This window comes from Felis catus, chromosome D4 (assembly GCF_018350175.1).
Source record: "Felis catus isolate Fca126 chromosome D4, F.catus_Fca126_mat1.0, whole genome shotgun sequence".
NCBI lineage: Eukaryota > Metazoa > Chordata > Mammalia > Carnivora > Felidae > Felis > Felis catus.
In genome coordinates, this window is record NC_058380.1 from 55,000,097 (window position 1) to 55,023,802 (window position 23,706).

A 23,706-nucleotide genomic window follows, 5' to 3' on the forward strand; every position below is an offset into this window, starting at 1 on the left:
TGGATGCTCAACTGTCGGAACCACCCAGGCACCCCTTTAAAAAAATTTTTTTTAAGTTTATTTATTTATTTTCAGAGAGACAGAGATAGCACAAGTGGGGGAGGGGCAGAGAGAGGGAGACAGAGAATCCCAAGCAGGCTCCGCACTGTCAACTTGGAGCCTGATGTGGGGCTTGAACTCACAAAACCATGAAATCATGATCTGAGCCGAAACCAAGAGTCAGACACTTAACAGACTGAGCCACTCAGGCGCCTCTCTGCATCTTTAAAAGGAGGAGGAGCTCAGCCATACTCCGTGAATTAAGCCCTAGGTCTAGCAGTCTATGATCCTCCAGATAAGATATGCCAGTTAATAAAAGATTTCCAGCACTAAATACGGATGAGAAATTCCAATATTGTTGACCTCTAGGACAAGAGAAAGAAGTCTTACAACCACATACACATTTTGAACACAACATGCTGCCACCATCATTTGAGGCAGCCTGGGGAGTATATGCCCCTGGCTGGTCAAAGCAGTCTTTGCCAAACTGAGGTAAGCACCCCTTCCCCTTCAAACCTGAAATTGGCTTCTGCCTGAGGGAGTGTGCAACAGACCCAACTTGCCTGGCAGACAAACCACCTCATTCATGAGCAGTCAAACAGCTTCCATTGGAAGTGGCAATGGAAAGCCTTCCGGCCTCTTTCCCAGGCTGCTGCCATTTTGTTTCTCTCATTTGTTACTCCACACTGGCTTTGTTTCATCCCACACCCCTTTCCCGGGGTGCATCAAAGTTCACTCTGGTTGGGGGAGGCACCCAAAGCTCCCAAAAACAGAAAATATCCCTTGTTAGTGCCCATAGCCACAAACGAGTTAGCACCCCCAGTCTAAAGCCCTTTCTCCTGATGTGGTCTATTGACTGTGTATCAGAATCAGTCATGTTAAAAATGCACATTCCGACCCTACCTAGATCTGCTGTGGGGAAGCCTAGAATAAGCATTTTCACAAGCATCTGGATGAGACTGAAGTTTAAGCCTCATTGCCTCACAACAAAGCCCTTCATCAAGATCAAGGTTACCTGAACTACAGACAACTTAGTGGAATTCTAGGCACAGAAACTGGAATAAGGGCTAACAGGGCATGATTGCAGAAGGCATATGTGGTATTTGTTGAAACAGAAAAGATGTCAGAGAGAGGTTTGTCATGTGGGGCTTCTCTGAGAGGCAGTGCTTTTGTAGAGTCTGGGCCTGCTTGCTTTCTTTAAATGTGAAATTCACATTTTCCTTCCTAAATTCATCAGAACGAGGGGCAGCAACTCACCCTAATTAGCCATCTCACAAGAGACTGGTAAATAAACTAGAATGTTATGTCATTAATTACAAGGAAAGACAGAACTGCTAAGCAAACTGGAATATTCATGTCAGCATGCCAGGGAGTTGCTCTTTTTTAGAAAAGTCTACATAGGAAGGCAAATTACCATTAGCAGGTGGTTTGATGAGCGTGGACTAAAAGCATGGGAATTAGATGACATTAATGTCAGGAGACACAACCTTCACCAAAGGAAGGGAGATAAGGAAGGGAGATAACAGACCTTCCTGCCATTTAACTATGTCCATTTAAAATGGACGAGACACTGTCCCTATTTTTAATCTTGTAGGAATACACTTGGCAAAGGAACTAGAATCTTCTGTGTGGATAGCCCCAATTATAAATCCTTGCTCTTTTTTGAGGGGTGCTATTTTTCCTGAGACCTTGGTGGCCATCATATGTGTCAACTCCATCTTTATTCCGTTTAGTTACAAGACAACTGAATAGGATTCTTGAGAAGCACTTTAGTCCTCCTGACTAATAAAATGTCTTAGGGCAATTTTCTCTGCAAATAGGATTCTAATTCATTACCCATATTTTTGTTTGCATCTTCAACCCAATCTTCAAACTTCCTAAACACATACTTGAGCAAAATGAGGCATAATAACAAATGAAATATTTTTGTTCTTACTGAACTACGTTCAAATTACTCACACACCTGATACTTAACATCTCTTCTAATTTACAGCAGAAGCAGCCTTAGATGGAATGGAGGCCACCTATGCCTTATTTCCATGCAATGCTCATCTAACCTAACCTATACAGATCTAACTGAGTTTCGGACTCGGTTTCCAGTCTAGGTCACAGTGGTATGCACAGCCTCTCCAGCATTCCATGGGTCCACTTTGTTGCCATTAGTCACTTGTCATGTCGGATCTACTGATGTGATCTGTCCTCTTGAGCTTTATAGGTTAAATTTTTCCGAAATCAACTTATATTTAGGGGAAAGTACAAAGCCAGAGAAAACACACATACTAAAGGCTTGATTATGCTTGTAACAGCTGCTGTGACTGCTGAAATAGAAAACACTGGCGTCTTTCCCAAGATCCTATATTTAAAATAAAAATATAATATCACTGTACATATAAAATGATTAAAGTATTAGAGAAATAATACTCTTAGACCTGGTTCACATTTTCCTATTTCAATGAAGAGAATGGGATTATCACATAGAAGAGAGCCTAAGGCATAGATAATACGAAATAAATAATTTACCAGACATTTGTATTTTCATTTGTAATGCACTTTTAAATTTTACGCTACAATGTGGAAATAGAAGTAAAGTGTTTTGAAAAACAATTTTTAATGAAAGCATTCTCTGACCATACTATCCTGTCTTTCCAGATCTTTCCAACCCTCCTCTGACTCTATCTATTCTCTGATCTTCACAAGATCTTCAGCAACATGCATATTTAATTTTATCTCAGCCTTTCACTTTACATCAGTCCTTTCCTGCTTCATCTTTCCCTCTCCTGCCCAGATCCCATGGTTCATCACTTCAGCTACTTTCTACCTAGAAAACCCAACTTCTTCATCCCTTTGCCCTGCTGTTATTTCTGTTTTATAATCCCCAACCCTGGATTAACCCAAACATATTTAACTTCTCCAGCTCTGCACACTGGTAGCCAAACATTAAAGAAATACACATGGCTGGGTGGATTGGTTCTACTGTAGGTTTAGGATTTCCAGTCTCATCTGGTCCCCAGTGCTTCTGGTCAAACTTGTCTGTTTCCCTAGTCAGTTTCCTTTTTCTCTTCTTCTCCATGGTACATCCAAACTTTTGCCACTTTTCTAATGCTCCTTAGCCCACCTCAAGTATCCCCCACTTTGTTTTTTTGTAATTTTTTAAAGTTTATTTATTTATTTTGGGGGCACCTGGGTGGCTCAGTCGGTTAAGTGTCTGACTTTGGCTCAGATCGTGATCTCGTGGTTTGTGAGTTCGAGCCTGACATCGGGTTCTGTACTGACAAGCTCAGAGCCTGGAGCCTACTTCAGATTCTATGTCTCCCTCTCTCTGCCCTTCCGCCACTTGTGCTCTGTCTCTCCTCTCTCTCTCTCAAAAATAAGTCAACATTAAAAAAATTTAAAGTTTATTTATTTTGAAAGAGAGAGAGAGAGTGAGAGAAGAAGAGAGCAAGCCAGTGGGGGGAGGGCAGGGAGAGAGGGGGACAGAGGATCCGAAGCAGGCTCTGTGCTGACAGCAGAGGGCCAGATGCAGGGCTCAAATTCATAAACCATGAGATCATGACCTGAGGCAAAGTTGGACATTAACCTACTGAGCCACCCGGGTGCCCCGTGCCCTGCTTTCTTTAACTGATGAGATTGAAATGACCAGTATGAGGTCCCTCAGGTCTCCACCCCCCACTCACAAGTTTATCTGCACCTATATCCATCCTTCCCTAATGACTTGGAGGATGTGTGCTTCAAGGCCAATATTCCCCACAGTTCTCTTGAATTTACTCTTCCCCATTTCCATCCAGGAATTTGTTCTACCAATGATTCATTTGTTCTGTTTCTTCAACTTCTTCCTTCTGGTTTCATCATATCATCACTTAATCATGTTCAAGTCTCTTCTAAAAAATAATAAATAAAATTCCCACCATCCTGCCTGTTTTTTCCAGCTATCACTGTATATATTTTTCTCTTCACCTCCAGGCCTCTGGAGTCATCTCCATTCATCTTTGCCACTTCTTTGCTGTCCATACTATCCTGCATCAAATATGATTTGGCTTCCGTCCCAAAAATCCACAGGAACTTCTTATCCTAAAGTCATCCGTGACTTTCCCATTGCTAAAGCCAGTGGGGTAGCTCATTCTTTCATACTTGACTTCTCTGAAATATTTGGCAACACTGTCTGCTTTCATTTTTGAAATTCTTTTCTCTAATTTCCTGTAGGTATATAGGCTATAGATATTCTGATGATTCTCAAACCATATCTCCAGCCCAACCCCCTGCCTAGAGGTTCAGACTCCCATGTTGAACTGACCACTAAATTCCTCACCTCGATCCAGAGGCAACATATCCAAAATGGGTCTCATTTATTTCTCCCAAAAGCCCTTCCTTCTGTGTGTCCCCAGTGGCCAAGTCAGAAGCCTGGCAGTCATTCTTAATCTCCCCCCTCCAAAGACCATCCTTACAGCCAATGGTTGCCAAGTTATTTCTATTCTACTTTTTAAAAAGAAGGCCTCATTTCTGACCTACCTATTAAAAGAATCAACTGACTATTCTCCTGCTTCCCATCTCACCCTAGATCAATCTTGTGTGGAAATTAGAATTCTGCAGCTTTCAATCTGCTCTTCATCTATAACTTCCATTCACTGCACGAAAACATTGGGCTTGGGGAGAGTGAACCCAGCTGTAGTGAAGGGTGCCAAGTGTCAAGCTGATTCCTTTTTCAATATTTGTGTTGAACAGATGAGATTTTTTTTTCCCAACTATAATCATCTTGAATTATGCATCTGTGAGCTGCTTTAAGCAGAAAAGTAAAAGAAATAAATGTGTAAATGTTCAGGAGAAGATTGCGCCATGAAAATCACCATAGTGAAATCATTTGGTGGGAATATGCCAGGTTCTTATAGTAAGAATAAAGCTCATCAGTTCCCTCTGAAATGGAGGGACTTGAGGTACTAAACCACAAAACCCCATCTTTGTGCTCCAATGAGAAATGAAGATAAATCAGAGGACAACAATGTGTCTGCCACTCCTTCATCAGTCTTTCTGACACATATGGATAGATAGTCACTCCACCACTCAGAGCCCTACTCTGGGTCATCATGATGCATTTTCCAAGAACTGGGTCATCATGATGCATTTTCCAAGAACCATCTGGAAGGTGTTTTGGAAGAGAAAGGCCTAGAAGTCTTCAATGTTTATGAAACATCACATGTTAATTAGACTCAAATTATTATCTCTGAAAAATTAAAAGAGGGGCAAAAATGAACTAAATACCATCCAAGATTCATTTCAGCTCAAAATTCTGAAATCTCCTTAAGTCACTGTTTTTTAACTTTGGTGACAGTGGGGGTGGAGGAGGTGCTACAAATTCCTTTGAGAAGCCAGCAGAAAAGAGGGATTCTCTTTTCTGGAAGATATTTACATACACTCACACACACACGCACACATGCATACATACACAACTTTATGTATAATTGCAGAGATTTCATACATCCCAGTTTAAGACCTCCTGTCTATCTCTGTGCACTGATTAGGCATGAATTTGAATATGACCAAAAGATTTTCTTGTGTAATCAGATAAATATAAGATTGATACCCAGTACCCCCCCCCCCAACTCAAAGTGCCCAGCCTATCAAACCTATTCCTCTTCCATTTCTAGAGGACTCTTGCCATGGATTTCCCTGGGGTACCCAGCTCTCAGCTCAGCAGAGAATACTGCTCCTCAGCTAGGCCTACGTGTCTCAGACAAGAGCCTTTGAAAGATTTGGTCCTTCTCCTATCGTCATGCCCACATCCATGGGCCTGGCTGCATTGTGGCACTGGTGGGCTTTCCTTTCCAGTCAGACCCAGTTGAAACTGGATGAGAAGTGGGACATAGAAGGTCAAGATGGTTCAAGCTGCCCATTTCCTACAGACACAAGAAAAAATTGGTCTGGTTTGCCAGCAGTTTGAGTCAGAGATGGGTGCCTGGATAAAGAGAGAATTGGTGTCATTAAAATGAAGGTTTTAAGGATTTTAGAGGTGCTGGCCATTGGGCTGTATGAGCAAGACCTATAGAACTGGAGCTTGTATCATGAGGCGAACACTGTAGTTAAACATTTCTCACAATTAAATGTTCTTGGTACTCAGATCACTCCACATCTTTGAAAATGTGGGATGATACTTGGTATTTGGAAAAGCATCATTTTCACTACTTTATTATCACCATTGCCATGTAGGCTCCTATCTCTCTGTCACCAATACCCACTCTGATTTCCCCACATCCTTCACTTTCTGGGAACTCCCCTCTACATGATTTCCTAATGGCTGTTTATTTACCACTTGCATTTCCCTACCATTTAAAAGCTTTTTCAAGAACTTCAACAAATAGTCACAATTTCATCTGACTCCCTTCTAATTCCAAGCCATGAGAAAATATTTTGCATGTCATAACGACTAGATAAACATAAGCTGCAATTTCCCCAACTGATGAGAAAGTCCAATTTTGTTTCATGTTATTTCTGCAGAATCACAGAAAACAAAAGGCTGGCAGAGTTCCATGGGGGAAAATAAGAATTTCAGCAGTTTTATCTAATTCCATTACATCATCATTTTCCAAACTCACCAGTTGTCATACCATATTGCAAAATGTCACCAGCAATTTCACTATCTCATATATTATGGAGAAAAGAGAATTTTGTTGGGTGCCTGGAGAGAAAGCAGAAAAGGAACTTGTACAAGAGAAGTGTCACATACGGTCATGCGTACACTTGCCTCCAACAAATTCTGATAGGTGCAGAGAAGATTTTGACAAAGTGTTTTCATTCATAACATTCATTTTTTAAAAAGAACAAAACTGCCAACTTGAGTTTGCATTATTGAGCTACCACATGTGTTTGGTATATTGTGTAGAATACAATACTCATAAAATAGACACTTCTTATGGATCTCAAGAGTAGGGCCTATCTGCCTGGAGCTCCCTACCTCCCCGCCCACACACACACACACACACACACACACACACACACACACATACATTTTCCTTACCTGGTTCATCTGAGGGCATTCTTCATGTTTCACCATATTGGACAAGTGATTATAAGCCCAATGTGGGTGGAGAAGAGACTCCACAACTGAGGTTGTGCCAACCTGTTTTGAAAAGAGGAGGAATAGTGAGAAATTAGCAAGCAAAAGTTTTCAACAAAAACTATGTCTTTCTCTTCCTCTTCAAATCCCCAGGATGCTGAACACTAAATCATTACTTATATATGTAAGCGGTAAAGCCATATAGGAGTTGAGAACACAGAATGCTTGGATTTGGGACCCCTAGTCCCAAAGGTTACTACCTATTACTATCTCACAGATTTCAGGTAAATCATTTAATTTCTTTTTGTATCAGTTTCTTCATTCTTAAAAAGGAGAATCATAATCATCATCATCATCATTATCATCATCTCTGAGGAATAAATAAGATGCATAATAAAGGAGTTATATGGGCACTACCTTGTGTCTAGAACATAGAATGTACTATATAATTACTTGCTATTCTTGCCTCATATGTGTTTTTTTTTTTTTAATGTTTATTTATTTTTGAGAGAGAGCATGAGCGAGGGAGGAGCAGAGAGAGAGGGGGACAAAGTATCTGAAGTGGGCTCTGTGCTGACAGCAGACAGCCCGATGTGGGGCTTGAATCCACTATGAGGTCGTGACCTGAGCAGAAGTCAGATGCTTAACCAACTGAGCCACCCAGGTGCCCCTCTTGCCTTATATGTTTAAACTGTTTTACTGGAACAGGATAAGCTTTTGAATTATAATCACCAACTCTTACAAATATACTTCATTCTAATCTGGGACTCCTTCCCCTTTCACTCACTGGACCATCACTATCAAGAAGGGAAAATGACACTGGGAATAATCCCTTGGGAAGAACACTTACAGAACCAGCTTTCTCCCCCTGATGCCTGAGAAAGGATTAAAAATTTTATCTGGTTGGGGCGAGTGGGTGGCTCAGTTGGTTAAGCGTCTTACTTCAGCTCAGGTCATGATCTCAAAGTTCATGAGTTTGAGCCCCATGCCAGTCTCTGGGCTGACAGCTCAGAGCCTGGAGTCTGCTTTGGATTCTGTGTCTCCGTCTCTCTCTGTCCCTCCCCAGCTCAATCTCTTTCTCTCTCTCTCTCTTTCAAAGACAAATAAACATTAAAAAAATAAACTTATCTGGTCTGAGGTTGGAGGGAAGAATTAGAAGGAAAGCAAAAGCGAAGAGTTTGATGATGGCATCTGAAGAGGGTCCTTGGACTTTAACATGATCTAATCCCCCAAGACTTCCTATAAATGAAGAAACAGTGGAACCCCCAAACAAGAGTGAGGACCTGAGAGGAGAAAAGATCTCTGCTCTGAATCCCAACTGAACTTAGTAGTGCTATCTTCACAGAACAACCTACCATGGCATAGCAGTAGCTAGGCAGAGGTGGTTGCAGATGGTGTTGAAACAGGGAAGACCTAAAATATCCCCATTGGGTTTGCCACTGATCAGAAAGGTGTGGGAGCAATAAAGTTCCACTGTGCCACAGAGGAGTATGGGAAAGTTTCACTGGGGAAAAAAGAAAGCCAAATTAAAGGGACATACAGTCCTGCTGCAAGGACACCCCAGTAGAAGTAGAGAGGAAAGTATGGCTAGACGTTCAGTTAGGAACTTGGTGTTTCAATAGATGCCCGCATGGCAGGATAGCAGTACCTGAGCATAAGGGGAAGTTTTGTACATTCAGTGGCTATCAGTGTGGAAAGGTGCCAATAGCCAGGTGTCTGATTCTCTCCCCATAGATGCTGTGATGCTACATAAGGCCCCTGGATCTTAGATGCCAACTCTGAGTTTAAGGGTGGGATCAGAGAGGACAAAATCCTGGATTAACTCAAGTATAAGCCTGAAATGAATGGTTTTACCTAAGAGTAATCAAGATTAAATTTTCTGCCAGGTAGTAAAATGGAGCTTGAAATAGAGAATAACTTAAGTTGCAGAAAAATGAAGAACACAAGGACTGAAAATTCATACTTGCTAACTTATCAAAGTTAAAACAGCTAGGATGTATGTTCTAGATCCCTGGAAATTGAGTAACCAATGCCCCACATCCAAGATGACATTGGTAATTCTGCTTAGGCAGTCTGAAATTTTGCCACTTTCTTTCTGAAAGAAGTCCCTTGTGTTGATAGCCTGCTAGAAATGGCAGGAAAAAAAATAACAAAGCAAGATATAATATGGTAACAGAGAAAGTAAGTCTATGCTACTTATATGAAATTAATGAGTGACTATATGGGTCCCATTGCAATTAAGAAAAAGGCAAACAGCCTGGTAGATAGAGCCCTGATTTCAGGTCAGGGGTCCTAGCTTCAAATCCCAGCCCTCCCCTTTTACTTAACTGTGTAATCCTGGGCAAGCAGTTTCGTGCCTCAGAACCTCAGTCTCCTCATTAAAGGTGTCTCTCCAGATTGACATGAAATGAAAGCAGATACAGAAAGTACTCTTGCATAGCCAGAGTCATGGTAGATGCTCAGTGAGTATCTGCTAAAGAAAAAAAGCCCTTCCTCCAACTCCTTTATTTCCAAACCTGAACAGATTCTTCCCACAAGTTTATAGTCCTGTGTACCAGGCATACTTCCACCTCTGGCTGGGGTCTTACCCTGAGCAGATGGATGACCCAGAACTAGTTGCCCCACACTAATTTGACTAATTTGACTGTTATTTGATCTTTAGATTCTGGGAGCCCTGCTCCCTAACCCTGAGAACCCAACACCACCAGCACCCTCACACATGCACTCACTCACTCTTCACCCCTCCCTCAACAGCTGTGCCAGGGAGGTAGCAGCATGCCAGGGGTGAAACCTGTCCTATGTGGCTGGCGCAGCTGCAGATGTCTCACCCCCAGGGACATCTTGTGACCAAGAAGGGACAAACTAGCTAAAATAAACAGACAGGTTTGGCTTTATAATTAAGCCTGAGCAAAATTGTGCAGCAACATCCTCTTGTTCAGTTTAAGTGGTGTTCCAGGACCAGGGGACTCTGTGGAAGAAGCAGAGACAATGAACTCCACCTTCCATAATAAAAGGACCAGAATCTTGGAAAGGAAGTAGCACTTTTAAAAGGGTGGCTCTTTGCAAACATCCTAGGGCTGGTGGAAAGGAAAGGGGGTGCAAAGGGAAAGAGCCAGAGATGGAGAGGGGCCCTAAGGGCTTTACCGGTGGGAGGCCTCAGTGCCTTCCAGACAGCTTGATGTATTTCAGTGCCAGAAACTGCTGACCATACCCTTTCTGTTTAAGTTAGCACATTTTGTTGGCTTCCTTGTAGGCATTAAGTGATTCTTTCCTAGCTCCCATCTGTATTCACTTTACTCCCTTTAATACACTTATGTCTCGGTCCATTCTTATTAATGAAGTCAAAATGTCCTGTTGTCAAGGATTTCAGGGTGGGCTAAAAAACAAACAAACAAACAAACAAACAAACAACCCAACTGACTACAAAGAAGCAGTGAGGGCAGCTGGAGTTGCACCAGGAGGGAGGGATAAATTCAAGCTGCACTCCATGAAACCTGGAAAACTCCATCAGCTTTTCCAGATTCTCTCCAGCCTCCACATCCCCAAGGACCTCATTGTCCCTAAAGAAAGCTATTAGTGTGCATAGACTAATGAGACCCTTCAGTCACTGGAACGGGAGAGACACAACGGGGAGTCTGTTTCTGCACACTTGGCAATAGGCTGCTGGAAACACCTGGTCCTTCTCTCCACCCCCCGGGCTCCAGTCAAGGCAGTGCTGGCTCCTTCAATCTTGGCTGCCCCAGGGCTTCTCCTAGAAGAGACACTCCTGAGGAGTCAGAAGACTCCTTTGGTGGGTCCTAGCTGCCATCTGGGACTCCTGCTCCCATCCAGGGGACACTGTATCACAGTTTCACCCTTGACAATGGCTTTGGGGGAGGTCTTCTTGGAAGTGAAAAGGAGTTATTCATGAAAACCAAGGTAAAGACACTAATGGGGATCCATTGTTTACTTTGGAAATAAGGAATTATTCTCAGGTTATGGTGGTGGGGAAGGACACATAACTGTTAGGGCAGCCCTTGTTTAAACATGGATTCACCTTCATAGACTAAACTCATTTAGTGGCTACTCACACTTCCTCTGATAGAAACCAATCCTGTGCACAGGAAAGAAGCTATGTAGCAGCCCCTCATCTCTCTGTGGGACCTCACTCCCCAGAAAGCACCACAAGGCACCACTTGGCAGTTTCCTCTCGGGATAGCACCAGGCCATCTCCACCTCCACAGAACATGCACCATGAGTTCTAGTCAAGACTTTGTAAGTCTCAGGAGTCACGGCATCCGCACAGTGATGCTATGATTCCAGAGTGACTATCTCACAATTCTGGGCAGGGCAGAGGGACTTAAAAAAACAACACAACTTTAGTCTCTCTAGGAGCATCCTGCTCTATTACAGTTTTTACTATGATTAATCAAAGGGTATTCAAGGCTTGTTTATAGCTTCTGTTAGCTGGGATAGTGAGAGTCTCTCCCTGAGGAAGCATCCATCCTTGGCTGAAGATTAGCTCCTGGACTGGCATAGATTCTCCCAGGTAATTGTGTGCATACAGCCAGCCTTCTGCAGTGAGGCCCAGCTCCTCTGTTCTCCTCTTTGTCCTAAATCATAGCACAGCCTTAAAAACAACCCAAAAAAGAGGCTTAGACTATACAGCACACACAGACATGCACATGCTGTAGGTGGCATATAGAAACCGGGGTCCTGCTGGGCTGCTTCAGCTGTACTCATGTACCCCAAGAAGGGACAGCAATCTCCCTGAGCTTCATCGGTGAGGAGAGACTCAGGCACCCAGCTCTCCAGCCCGCCCAGAACTCTGCTAACTGCTCCAGCGTGTCACCTGTTCAAGAACAATGCTTGCCCCCTCCTCCTTTGGGTGCTTTGTCAGCTGACATAGAGCAAAACTTCCATCTCAGAGGAGGCAAACCTGCTAAGTGCGTCCAACTAGAATGCCCAGGGTCTTTTTTCTCCACCCACAGCGTCTTTCCTCTGAGGGCTAGGAAAAGCCACCCTCCGCTGGCTGCTATCTGATGTCCACACCAGCTTCCTACTCCAGGTTCTTCCATTCTAAGGTGGGTTTAGTACTTTCCCTGTCATGGACGAAAGGTGTCTGAATGTAGCCATTCAGGGTTATATCACACTTCATTTGTTTCTGCATTCACTCTTTCATCAAATGTAGTAGGGTTCCTAGTTAGAAGCAGGGCAGTGGTGGTAGAAGTAAGACCACAGATTCAGAAATTTTTGAATGTTGGCTTTTGCACTGACTTAAATTACAGGCTGCAAGAAATGGGAGAAGCATGTATCAGCCTGAAGCTGGGTGCCTGCTTCACTTCAGCTCAGTTCTGCACACACCAGTGTTTCCTGGGTTCCCTGTTTACATTGAGCCTTTTCTCCTTTCTAGAAATTGTTTTGGAATTCACAGGGGAGAGAGGCCCTTGTGTTCATAAGTAAACAAACTTATGCATTGCGCTTGAAAAGTAACCCAAGGGTATATTTTTGTAGCCAGGGAAATAACAGTAAACAAAGACAAAATATACATCTGCAAAGAGATTCAGATACACATTTGGAAAGAAAAGGAGACACTGCATTCCTTCAGAAGAAGGATGGGGATATGGCAGAGGTGGTAAAATACTACACATATTTGTATTCATTGAGTTTCTAACTTTTAGAATACGTGACACAGACTTCTTCCAAATTCTGGAGTGTTGGGGTCCCTGTTACAGCATGGGAGGCACCCCGGGCGGGGGGGGTGGGGGTGGGGGATACAGTTCTGGACCTGGGGTCAGGCTCCAGCTGACTATAATAATGATGCTGAACACAGAGAGCAAGACCCTACCATCAATAGGCTCACAGCCCAGAAAGGCAAATTCTCAAAACAGAAGCACAAATGTCTGACAGGACATTTGACCCTTGCTGTGCATCAGAATCACTGGAGACCTGTAAAAACAAAAACAAAAACAAAAACAAAAACAAAACGGTCATGCCTGAGAGGCACCCAGTCTCCTGAATCTGAATCTTAAGTTTGGTTATCATCTCTACTGCCAAGATTTGCTAAAGCCTCCACACAACACAACTCCCTCACCCATGTGCCTGTACGTGCTTCCATGCTAGATTTTATCACACTCTTCCTTACCTATGCGTCCACCTGCACTCCAGGTCCTGCAACTCCGATCCTGGCAAGTCACAGAAATACCTATCATATGACTAGAAGGCGCTTTTTTTTTTTCCTGAAAATGGTTGGATATTCAAAATTAAACTTAATAGTTAAGTTTTTACATTAATGATTGGAATCATATGTGATATTTCCTTATTAATTGGGATCCAGGCATCCCATTTATCACTCCAGAATTTAGAAGGAAATCTCCTGAGACAGACTCATTAGTTTAGGCAGTGACCGTGGCCTAAATCTTTTTCAGCAGTGGGATTGAAAGGTGAGCCTGGGAAGGGGAGAGCTGTCAGGCTCTGACTTTCTTTCTTGGCCAGTGACTCACATGCACCTGCCTCATGACAAGGGGGCCAGGGAGTAGATGGGACACTGTAAGCGTCACCCAATTACCAATTTTCACATTTCAGAAAGACCTAGAAATAGGAAAACAACAGACTATGATAAGCCCTAAAACCATATCACATCTCTTTCCATACAGTTTATTTTCAATTGCCAATGTCATCAGCTGTGTCACCAGGCAGTGACATATACTAGTTCTCCTCAAAACCCCTCTAGTAGCAAATGTCCCACGGGGTCACCTTCTCAGTCAGCTGAGTCAGAATCACAGAATTCTGGAAATGCAAACCTGACAGTGATCTTCCTAATAAGAGGGGAACTGTTAATATTTCTTGAGTACCTACTATGGGCCAGCCACTTCATGCATTTTATTTCATTTAATCCTCACATTAACCCTGATGTGTAGGTTTTGTTGTTCTCACACATTGGATGAAAAAACAGGCCTGGGAAGGTGAAGTGATCTGTACAAGGTCACGTATCTAGTGACCCAGATCCATGTAACCTATAAGCCCCAGTTTCTCAAAGTGGAGACTGTATACAAGACAGTGTGCCTACAGTCAAAAGAATCCACATAAACACAACACATCCTCTGAAGTTCCAGTTTTATTCAATGGTAAATAATTTAAAAGGCCATTTTCATTAAAGCAAACATGCATTTATGATGGAGGGGGAATACAGATTTGCACAAAATGCAAAGATAAAACATGAAACTTTAGGAAAATTCTTACTTGTGGCAAGCTACTTCCGCTTCTGCCTCCCAGACCCCAAGGACTCTTACCATATGCCCCAGCCAGGAGGAAGATTCCCAAAGATTTAAAAGCAGAGTCATAAGCCCAGACAGAATTTAGGAAAGGCACCCCCAAAGAAAAGATGGGGGAATGGCTTGTCATTAAAGAGCAAAGAGTAGTGACTCCATTTTGTAGGGAGATTCAATTTCAATATCCATCACTAAAGGAATGTAAATCAGATAAGGCCATTTGTTGTCAAGATCCTACCCACCTGAGTGATGTTCTCAAGAGGCTTCCAAAGGTGTCCAGTCAGGAAACAAGAATCTACACTCAGTGAATGAGCCAGTGACAACCCCTATCTTCCCCAAACTCCCCCAACAGGCACACACACACATCACTTCTTGTCTCCATCTCTCTCACACCCAGACCTTCCTGTCCCTAAATCCTAGGGATCTTTTTTTCAAACACACACAGAATCATCTTTGAGGTGGTCGCAATCATCAAGGATATGATTTTAAGCTAGGTAGGCCAGCCTATGCTCTGTTGAGGCTTGAATTCTTCCAGAGAAGTTAATCAGTGAATTTTGAAAAGGATGAAAGGATGGACTCCAGCCAGGCCCTCAGCCCAGTAGAGCTGGGCACAACTTCCTGGCATCCTGACATTAGTTGAAGTTAATAGGCTTAACTAAGAAAACCACTGACTAAGGCAAAACAGACCATTGCCTGGCTGAGTTGGAAAGGAGACCTGACCCAAGGAAAGAGTAGTGGCACCACATCTACAAACCCATTGCAGCTAGTCTGCAGCTAACCCATGCTCAGCTCCCTAAACTCATCTGCTCCCTGATTCTACCGACCTACTGGTCTTTGCCATTCCCTTTGACTGGGAGGCTCTCTTCCTCACCCATTGCCTGACTAATTCCTACTTACCCTTTAGGCCTCAGCTTCAATGCCGCTTCTTCCAGGAAGATTTCCCTGATTCACTCCAGCCTAGCAACTTCTTGTTTACTCCCATAACACCCTGTATTTCCCCCATCCTAGTGGTTATCAGACTGCATTATACTTGTTTATGTACTTACTTATGAATGCCACAAGGGCATGAATCCTCAAAGACAATGCCCCGCACATGGTTAAGTGCTCGATGAATGCTTTTTAATCAATGAATGTTAAAGATACACTACAAGTCCCCAAGGATGCCCATTGGGTCACAGGAATACACTTTTCTGACAACCCAGCCACCTTGAAAGCCGACAGCAGTAAGAGGGTGCTTTGGAAAGGGCTGACAAAGGAGAGGAGCCCAGCAATTGAGTATCTCCCATGTGTACTGAGGACACAGAGATAAAACAGAAATGGTCTTTGCACTGGAGACACTCACTCTAATGCAGGAAACTATTAGGGACACAATAGTAAGGACAGATTGTTTTTGGTACAAAGCTGAAATGGAGACAAATGTGAAAACCAAACTGGGTGAGCAATGCCTTTGCTTACATACTAATCTTACTTCTTAGAATGTCTCACTAGACAAATATTTTAGAAGGAAATATTAATGAGAACTCTGATATATGTAAAATGCTGTTTATTTGTAAAATAGTTGAGAGTCAACAAAACTCTTTCATATGTATCATTTTATTTCATTTTACTCATGTGTCAAATATTTCAGGGATGCTTCTTTATACTACACTAACATCTACTATTTGGCTACTTGGGAGGGTTCAAAGATAACTACCTTTAAGGAGCTTGGAGTCACATGGAGGAGATAACTTATAACTGTAATTTAAGGCAGATAGAGACAAGAGCTGGGTAAGTGACTCAATCTGGCTGTTGTAAGTGTTGTTGTAAGTGACTCAATCTGGCTGAACTAACAAAGGAATTATACTTCTCACATAATGAAAATCCCCAGGGATATCTTTATCCAGGGGTTGGAATAATGTATACCAGTCCTTTCTCTCAATCTGTTGGCTTTGCCTTATGCTGGGCTGGCATCACTCTCAGGCTCCATCATGGTAGCTACTCACAATTTCTGGCTCAAATCTTCCAAGACCTGATTTGACCTAACAATAGAGCTTCTCTTCTCCCACAGGTGCTAATGAAAATCATGGCCTGATTATCCTTGGCCTGAGTCATGATCATGTACCCTCTCATGAGCCAATCGCTGAGCCATGGAACAGAATTAGCTAACTGATAACCCTAGGTCACATGTCCCTCCTCTAAGCAGGTGTGGGGTCAGGCCCAAACAATGGGCTGAAAGGAGAATAAATCTTGAGTAGTCAAGTGTCATTAACAACAGTCTGATCAAATGCTTGAGACTTAGTCCTAACAACAGCTTTGTGTTTTCATGCATTTTACAAATGAGAGAGGTGAGACTAGTAAAAGCAAGAACAGGACTGGGATCTGGTCTTTTGGCTTAGTTCTGTGTCCCCTCCATTTGTGTTTGTTGGAATGTGAGATGTGACAATACTTCTTTGGGTGAGACATTACAAAACATTCACAAGCACCATAAAACATTTCACATCCATGGCTCTAATACCAGTGACAGCTGCCTCCCATCACTATGACAACTAAAACTGCTCACACATATTTTCAAAGGTCCCCTTAGGGGGCAGCACCTCTCTCACTTGAGAAAAACTGAATGTTACCCAAGTGAAACTTATTTATTATCAGGAGTTTCATCTTTCTCAAAGTTCCTAAATGGAAACTCTAACATTTGGCTTCAGAGATAGACTGAGCTTTTTATTGAACATCCCTTAAAAATTCTCTAGTCTAACCCTGTAGGCCAGCAGTTCTGGTCTAGAGGACAAGGGATGAGTAAGGACGGCAGGAAAAGGATGGGCAAAGAATGTGCTCCAGGAAGGTGAGTGGAAAGGATTGGAGGTGGTAGGTCTTGGTTTCCCATTGATGCTCCTCTGCTTCAGATACTAAAACCATAGAATTAACACATTTTTATCATCAGGATTCAAGCAGTTTCTTAGGAAAGACAGTATTATCTTCCCTTACTTAAGATAAGAAATTATGGGCTTGTGGGAAGTAGAGTGTTCAATTCTGAACAGTACCCACTAAAAAAGATATTGCCAAATTGATCTGCACTTTGATGGAGCAAACAGGATAGGTGGGAATTTGAAGCCAGCTCTTCACACAGAGAACACCTTCAGGAATAGGCAAAGTTACACGTGGGAAACACTCAAAATGTGACAAGAAAATTGGCCTCCTGAGATACTGAAGACAATCACCCAGGAATAGACTTGGAATCACCTTATACAGCCCAAATAGGCAGAACCAGGTCTGATAGAGGAACAGAAAACACATGAGCAATGGGAGATGTCTAATAGCAAAGTGAGTCATCTGGTAAGGTAGTAAGTTCTCCACTGCTGGAGGCATCCAACCACACCCTGAGATGATGAAGTGGGTTTGAAGTTTAGCCTCTTAAATGTACTCAAGAAACACAAAATGGATAAAGTTTTAGTGCCCCACACACTGCTAACAGAGACTACATAGAGCGTGTGGGTTTTAAGTTATGCTCAGTTTCTACTAGAATAATAGTACCTCTTCTCCCCTATCCAAAAAGCCTATCAGAACGTAAGTGTGAGAGACATTATTATGGGATAATTTTTTAGTCTGTTCTAATTAACAAAGGCAAAAAGGATCTTTAACAAACTTGCATTCTTTATTGATAATGTAATACTTTTATCCAAGCGAGTAATCACTTGGTAACTACTGGCCTCAGCAGTCGCACTAGGTGATCTCTAAGGTTTGTCCAACCAAAAGTTGAGTCTAAACCTAAAACTCCATGGGCCAGAGCACCTATAGGGTGTTTGGTAACCCTTACCCACAGGACTTCTGGCAGGTATGACATGTACTATTGTGCTTCTGGCTATCTCATGGGTAACTAGAGGCCCACAAACACACAAAGGTTAAAATGACTTTACACGTCCCCCTAGAATTGCCAGGGAAAGTGGTAGCAAGTTTTAGAAAGCAATTGTGACCTCTCTGTGTCGCTCCTTTGTCTGAAGAAATACCAGTCGAGACAGCTCTCTTTGTAAAGGGTCATCTCTGTCCGTTAGCTGGGCTCTGAGATAGAAAAGATGTTTGGCATTACCAGCTTCCAGCAGTGAAGCCATTTTAAATAAGAAATGCTATGAGATTGTGGGGTGCCAGATCAGATATTACAGAGGCTGGAAAACTCGCAGTTTACCTGGAAATTCCATCGTAAGAACCTTTCCCAATCTTTGATCTTTGAAGCCACTGGAGCCGAGATACCTGGCCATTGCATACTTTCATGACATCAAGTCCCTATGAGTGGAAACATTCTTCTATTTTGTACTATAGGATTTGACACGAATTCTAGGTTGCTGCTTTGGTGAAATTACAAAAATGGATGTTTCTGTGGGACCCCAGGGACATTAGAGATTGTTGGAATCAATGCATAGAAATGTGGAAAAGTGGGTCTTAGTCTTTGTCAAGAGGCTCAGAGAGTAACTGTGCCTTATTCTCTTTGTTCTCACCAAGAAACAAGTAAATACGTTACTGCCACCATTGTCCCTTCCTTCACATCACCAAGGTCATTTTTTCTGCTATTCAGAATAAAGTGGCTTCATTGTTGCCTAGTTGCAAGGGCTCATGGGAGGAAACATTCCTCCAAAGAGATCTATAACCTTCTAGGTGGTGTTATCCCCATTCTTATTACCATGGTTAGACTATGTGCTGCTCTTCTTTTCAAACCTCTGCTGCAGCACCACCATCATCAACATGTATTTGTGCCTACTCACCCTCATGCAAATTAAAGCAGAGTTATTGCCTGGCTCTCATGGTGCTTACCAAAAGGCTGAGCAAAATGAATATTCGCCTTCATGCATTCAGAAAAAATATTTACTGAACACCAATATGTGCTTGCTTGGTATCTCAAGTTGATTCTACTTGTCTTGTTTCCAGATGAATTACCTTTCTATTATGTTAGTTACCAAATATTCCAAATAAATGTAGAGGCAGAAGCTTCATAAAAATTATAAAAATAAGGTGACATATCTCAGGATCCTATAGTCAACTCTTTCTCCCTTCTTTATTCACTCTATACTTCTCCTTGGAGTGTAAAATGTCCTTTCATGATCATAATGATCACTTAAAGTCTACACCATCAGTCCATGTACCAATGCTGAATTTCAGACCTGAATATCCAACTACTAGCCAATCATTTTCAGAAGTCTGGCAAGAAACCAGATTCATGATGTCCCCAAACCAGAATTCAACATTTGACAACTGCTGACCTCTCCTCATTTCCCCCTCACTTCCCTTACCAACAAACCAGTTTTCCTCCATGTACTTCCAGTCTCAGCAGGTGGCACCAGCATTGGTCCCTCAGAAACATCATTGTCCAACTGGACTCCTTTTCCTTCACCTTCCACATTAAATCAGATAACGTCTCCTACGTTTGAACTACCAAAAGAGTCCTCACAACTCTTTTTCCCTTTCATTCCCACAGTCGCCACTGAGGTCCCAGCAACCCTCACCCACACCATTTCTCTGACTGGTATCTTGGCCTCTGGTTAAAAAACCTCTGCGTGATTTTTCTAATACACCAATCTGATCATGTCAGCCTCCACCTGTCTCCCCCACCAAGTACTTCCAAGTTTCCTCATCCCTTAAGGAGTAACATCCAGGAGGGATCTAACCTTGCATTTTCTCCATTCTCCCTGCATTTAATCTCTGTTTTGGATTCATCCATCTTTACTCATCTCCATATTGCATATTAGCTCTTGCCACTATATCTTTGCTCTTGTTTCCTCTGCCTGATTCTTCTTCCACTTCATCCATCTGGCAAATTCTTGTTTGTGATTTAAAATCCATGGTGTGCCACCTTTCCCTGGAATCCTTTCCTGACTCTCCTCTCCTTTTTGTCTCTGCATCATACACCTGCAGTGTCTATTCTTATCCCACCATTGTCACTGTAAATCCTCTAGTAAGCCATGAGCTTCTTGAGAGCAGGGATTGTGCCTTAGTTCTCCCTGCCTGCTTGGTTCTGGGTACTGAGCCTGGCAAACACTAGAAGCAAATGCCTCTTTGTAAGTATAAAGGAGATGCTCTCAGGTAGACTCCAAAGGGGAGGGAGGGAGAGAGAAGTATGGGTTTTTGTTTTTTTAAACCATCAGCAATGTTTCTCATCCTTTAAAGATGAAAGTTTAGATTTATCCATGAGGGCACACTATTCCTTTATTTCTGGAAAACTTTAATGATCCTTTATGCAAAAGTGAGCTGTGATCCTCAACTGCAATGGGAGAGCTTCCAGAGACAATGTGGATCTGGCCTGTTCTACATGAAAATAATAAGTGGTAGTCTTATGAAGAGGCATTCCCCAGATTATCATGCTACTGAGATACTGGCCATAAACTGCGAGTGAGGATGAAATGGGGTGTTTCCCTGAGTCAGTGGACTAGGGATCTGGACCATATAGGCAGGAACTCGGCAAGAGCACTCATTTTGTAGGGATGCAAACTGGCTTAGCAGCACGGGCACAGGCTGGTTGTAATGGCAGAGATAACCAGGAAGGGATCCCTGTAGGAAAGCATGGCCAAAGGACTTGATAAAAGATGCCTATGGTGTCCAGTTGTTGTTTTTTTCCTGTGGTATCTATCCATTGTTAAGGCATCCCTAACTCCCTGTATCATTCTATCATCCCTAGTCTCCTATAAAGTTTTGTGAAATGTCACAGCCCCATCTTAACTGAACTCTGGGGAAATTAATATAGTGGCCAATGTCTACTGTCATAGAATAAACACAAATACCTCCAAAATAGTCTAAAATAGAGACAGAGTGTATTACCCACCAGGTAAAGAAGAATCACATTCCTTAAGAAAAGTCAGTGAGTCTCCTGCAAGCTGAAAGTGAAAGGGACAGGTACAATATGGAGACAGGGAAGTTTTTTCAAATTTCTGATTAGTTCAAAAGTGGATTGTACAGTCTCTCTTCAGACTGGCTACTTTTCTGGTTTAGAATTATTGAGACACAGGTATGGTTCGAAACAGGTTTGGAATGGGCTGCATTAGGCTCTTAGGAGTTCCAGTGTTGCTCACTGGGCAAATTTGAATAGGCATGCTTGAGGCTTGGTGAAATTTTTATTTAATGTTTTTGTTGGAGTAAAACAGTACACAGTTTATAACAGTCTGAGTTTTGACACAGAAAGTGGCCACAGTTCAAGGTCAGATGCCAGTCCAAGCAAGGTGTCAGTCCAAGGTGTCAGTCCAAGGTGACAAGCAACAACCAGGGTAAATTACGAAATGTTTCAGTGTTCCTGAGAAATTCCTACCACACCCTGGAGAGGCTTACCTGTAGAATATTAGGGACTCCGATGATGGATATTTGGCTATTAAAAGAGAGAGACTTCTGAACTTGGAGCGACTAGGGCTACCAGGGTTCCTGAGTATCACCCCCAATTAAATTACCTTGAAACCCAGTTCCTCCCTACAATTAATAATATTGACTCTTACCTTTGTATCAGTTGAACTCAGGGAAAACATCACAGCAGAGTTAAAGGTAGGAAACTGGATCTATTCTGTATAAAGACAATCATGCTCTGAGTTACACACCAACACCCACAGATGCCGGTTTTGTCTACTTAAGCAACGCAAGGCTTCCATAATTTTCTTTAAAAAATATTATCATTTCCTTTCCTTGAAAAATTACCAGAGGTATTGTTCATTTTTTTTTTCAACACAATTGAAATCGTACATGGTAGGGAAGTTTTTAATTAGTCCATTCTGAGCAGGAACTGTGTGTGCTCACTGCAGTAGAAGCCTAATAAATTACTTCATAATCTCAACTGGAGGCTTTGTGTTGGAAAAGACTCATTAGTTTGCACCAGCAGCCAGCAGCTTCCTGTGAAAGGTCTTAGAAACATGTTGCAGTAGGTGTAGATCAAGTTGCTTGAGCAGAACTTCTGGGGCAGTGAAAACAAACAGGCCTGCATAGTAAGGGAAGCCATGCACATCCAAACTTCAGTGTCTGGGGAGAAAAGAACTTTTGGAAATTGCATGCCAGCCCCTTCTGTCCAGTCCACATTTTCCTGCTCATAAAGCTTTTCTCCCCCATCCTCCCCACAAAAGGCTTGCTTACTTGCCTCTCCGATTATCCATATATATATATATGTATATATATATGTATATATATATATATATATATATATATATATATATATATATATATATATATATTTTAGTGTGGAGAAATCAAATGCTTGGAAATATTTGTCCCAGACTAGTAAGGCAATGTTTATACAGTTCTGTTGAGATACACACACACACACACACACACACACACACACACACACCACAGATAGATACGTAACACCAGTGGGCAAAATGTTATTAGCCCAGCTGATAATAATAGTTCCTCTCAGGGGGAGCATAGGATTTGATATGTTAGTAAGTCACTTGGAGGAAAGGTTGAGACCCCAAGAGGCATGTTCTAAAGATAAAAGATGTTCTCTAAATTGCTTTCTAAGGAGAGAGGGTTTTGCTGATCTCAGGGTTCTAATATTGTTACACCCTGGTGGTTTCGTAAAGAACTTTCGTTGATTGTTGGGGTAGAATTGCTCTACAAAATAAAGAGGTGAGAATTTGAAACTGGGGGTGGAGGGTTCAGGGAGAGAGGTGTGAACCAAGAAAGCCAAGCTTCCTAAGCAAGAAAGGAAAGAAGGAAAAATGTACTTCTTAGCAGAGCAGGAGAGGTGAGGTGTCTTAGGGGGATTTTGAAGTTATTTGCTATGGCATGTACATGATAAATTCCTCCCTCCATTTACCCTAGAAAACAGTTTCCCAGAAGCAGACCCTGAGGCCAGGATTCCTGTGCAAGGGGCTTATTAAGGAGGTGCTCCCAAGGGAGATGAAGAAGGGAACAGAGAAAATGAAGCAGGGAAGAGGGAAAAGTCAAGCTAAAATATGATCCAGGCAAAATCCAGCAGCCTGACTCCACAGGGGAACTCTGGAGTGTAAGTACAGCTCAGTGTTGTCCCCACTGGTTGTAAGGGAGCTGGGCTCTCACACTCCTGCACCTGTCAGTCATTGGTTAAGGGTGGGGTAGAGGAAGGGATAAATTCCCAAGCACTTCTGGAGACAGTGTCCACTGAGGAAGAATTGCACAAAACTTAACGCAGCTAGAATCTTCATTCTGCCTGTATAGTTTATTCTACACCTCTCTCCCAGCCCAATAACTCCAGGAATATGAGATACCTGTCTCTATCATTATCCATTTATCAACCCAGAAAGGTCCCTGATTGCCCCTATTTGGGTCATATGCTTAACCCCTGCCTTAATCTCAAAGTTCAAGGGAATGGAGTATTATGGTCAGTGAGACCAAGGAGATTGGTTTGTTACATGAGGAAGGGGGTGGGAGAAAACCACTCTGACCAGTTCACAACAA

The 23,706-nt window shown here is 42.5% G+C and overlaps 1 protein-coding gene and 1 long non-coding RNA gene across 6 annotated transcripts in view; one reads left to right on the forward strand and one right to left on the reverse strand.

The window, feature by feature from the left end:
• Nucleotides 1-7,045: 7,045 nt before the first annotated feature.
• APTX (aprataxin) overlaps nucleotides 7,046-23,706 on the reverse strand; it is a 262,688-nt gene continuing 246,027 nt past the window's right edge. For all 5 annotated transcript variants that reach the window (XM_045043469.1, XM_045043468.1, XM_045043467.1 and 2 more), the window contains 3 exons: nucleotides 21,777-21,841; nucleotides 9,413-13,012; nucleotides 7,046-7,147 (listed from right to left, as the gene is read on the reverse strand). The gene's annotated coding sequence lies outside the window, so the exon portion shown is untranslated. The remainder of the gene's footprint in view (nucleotides 7,148-9,412; nucleotides 13,013-21,776; nucleotides 21,842-23,706) is intronic.
• LOC123381721 lies at nucleotides 11,494-23,268 on the forward strand. The gene is made up of 3 exons (XR_006589069.1): nucleotides 11,494-11,612; nucleotides 12,055-12,147; nucleotides 23,092-23,268. It is a non-coding gene; the product is annotated as an uncharacterized LOC123381721 (long non-coding RNA).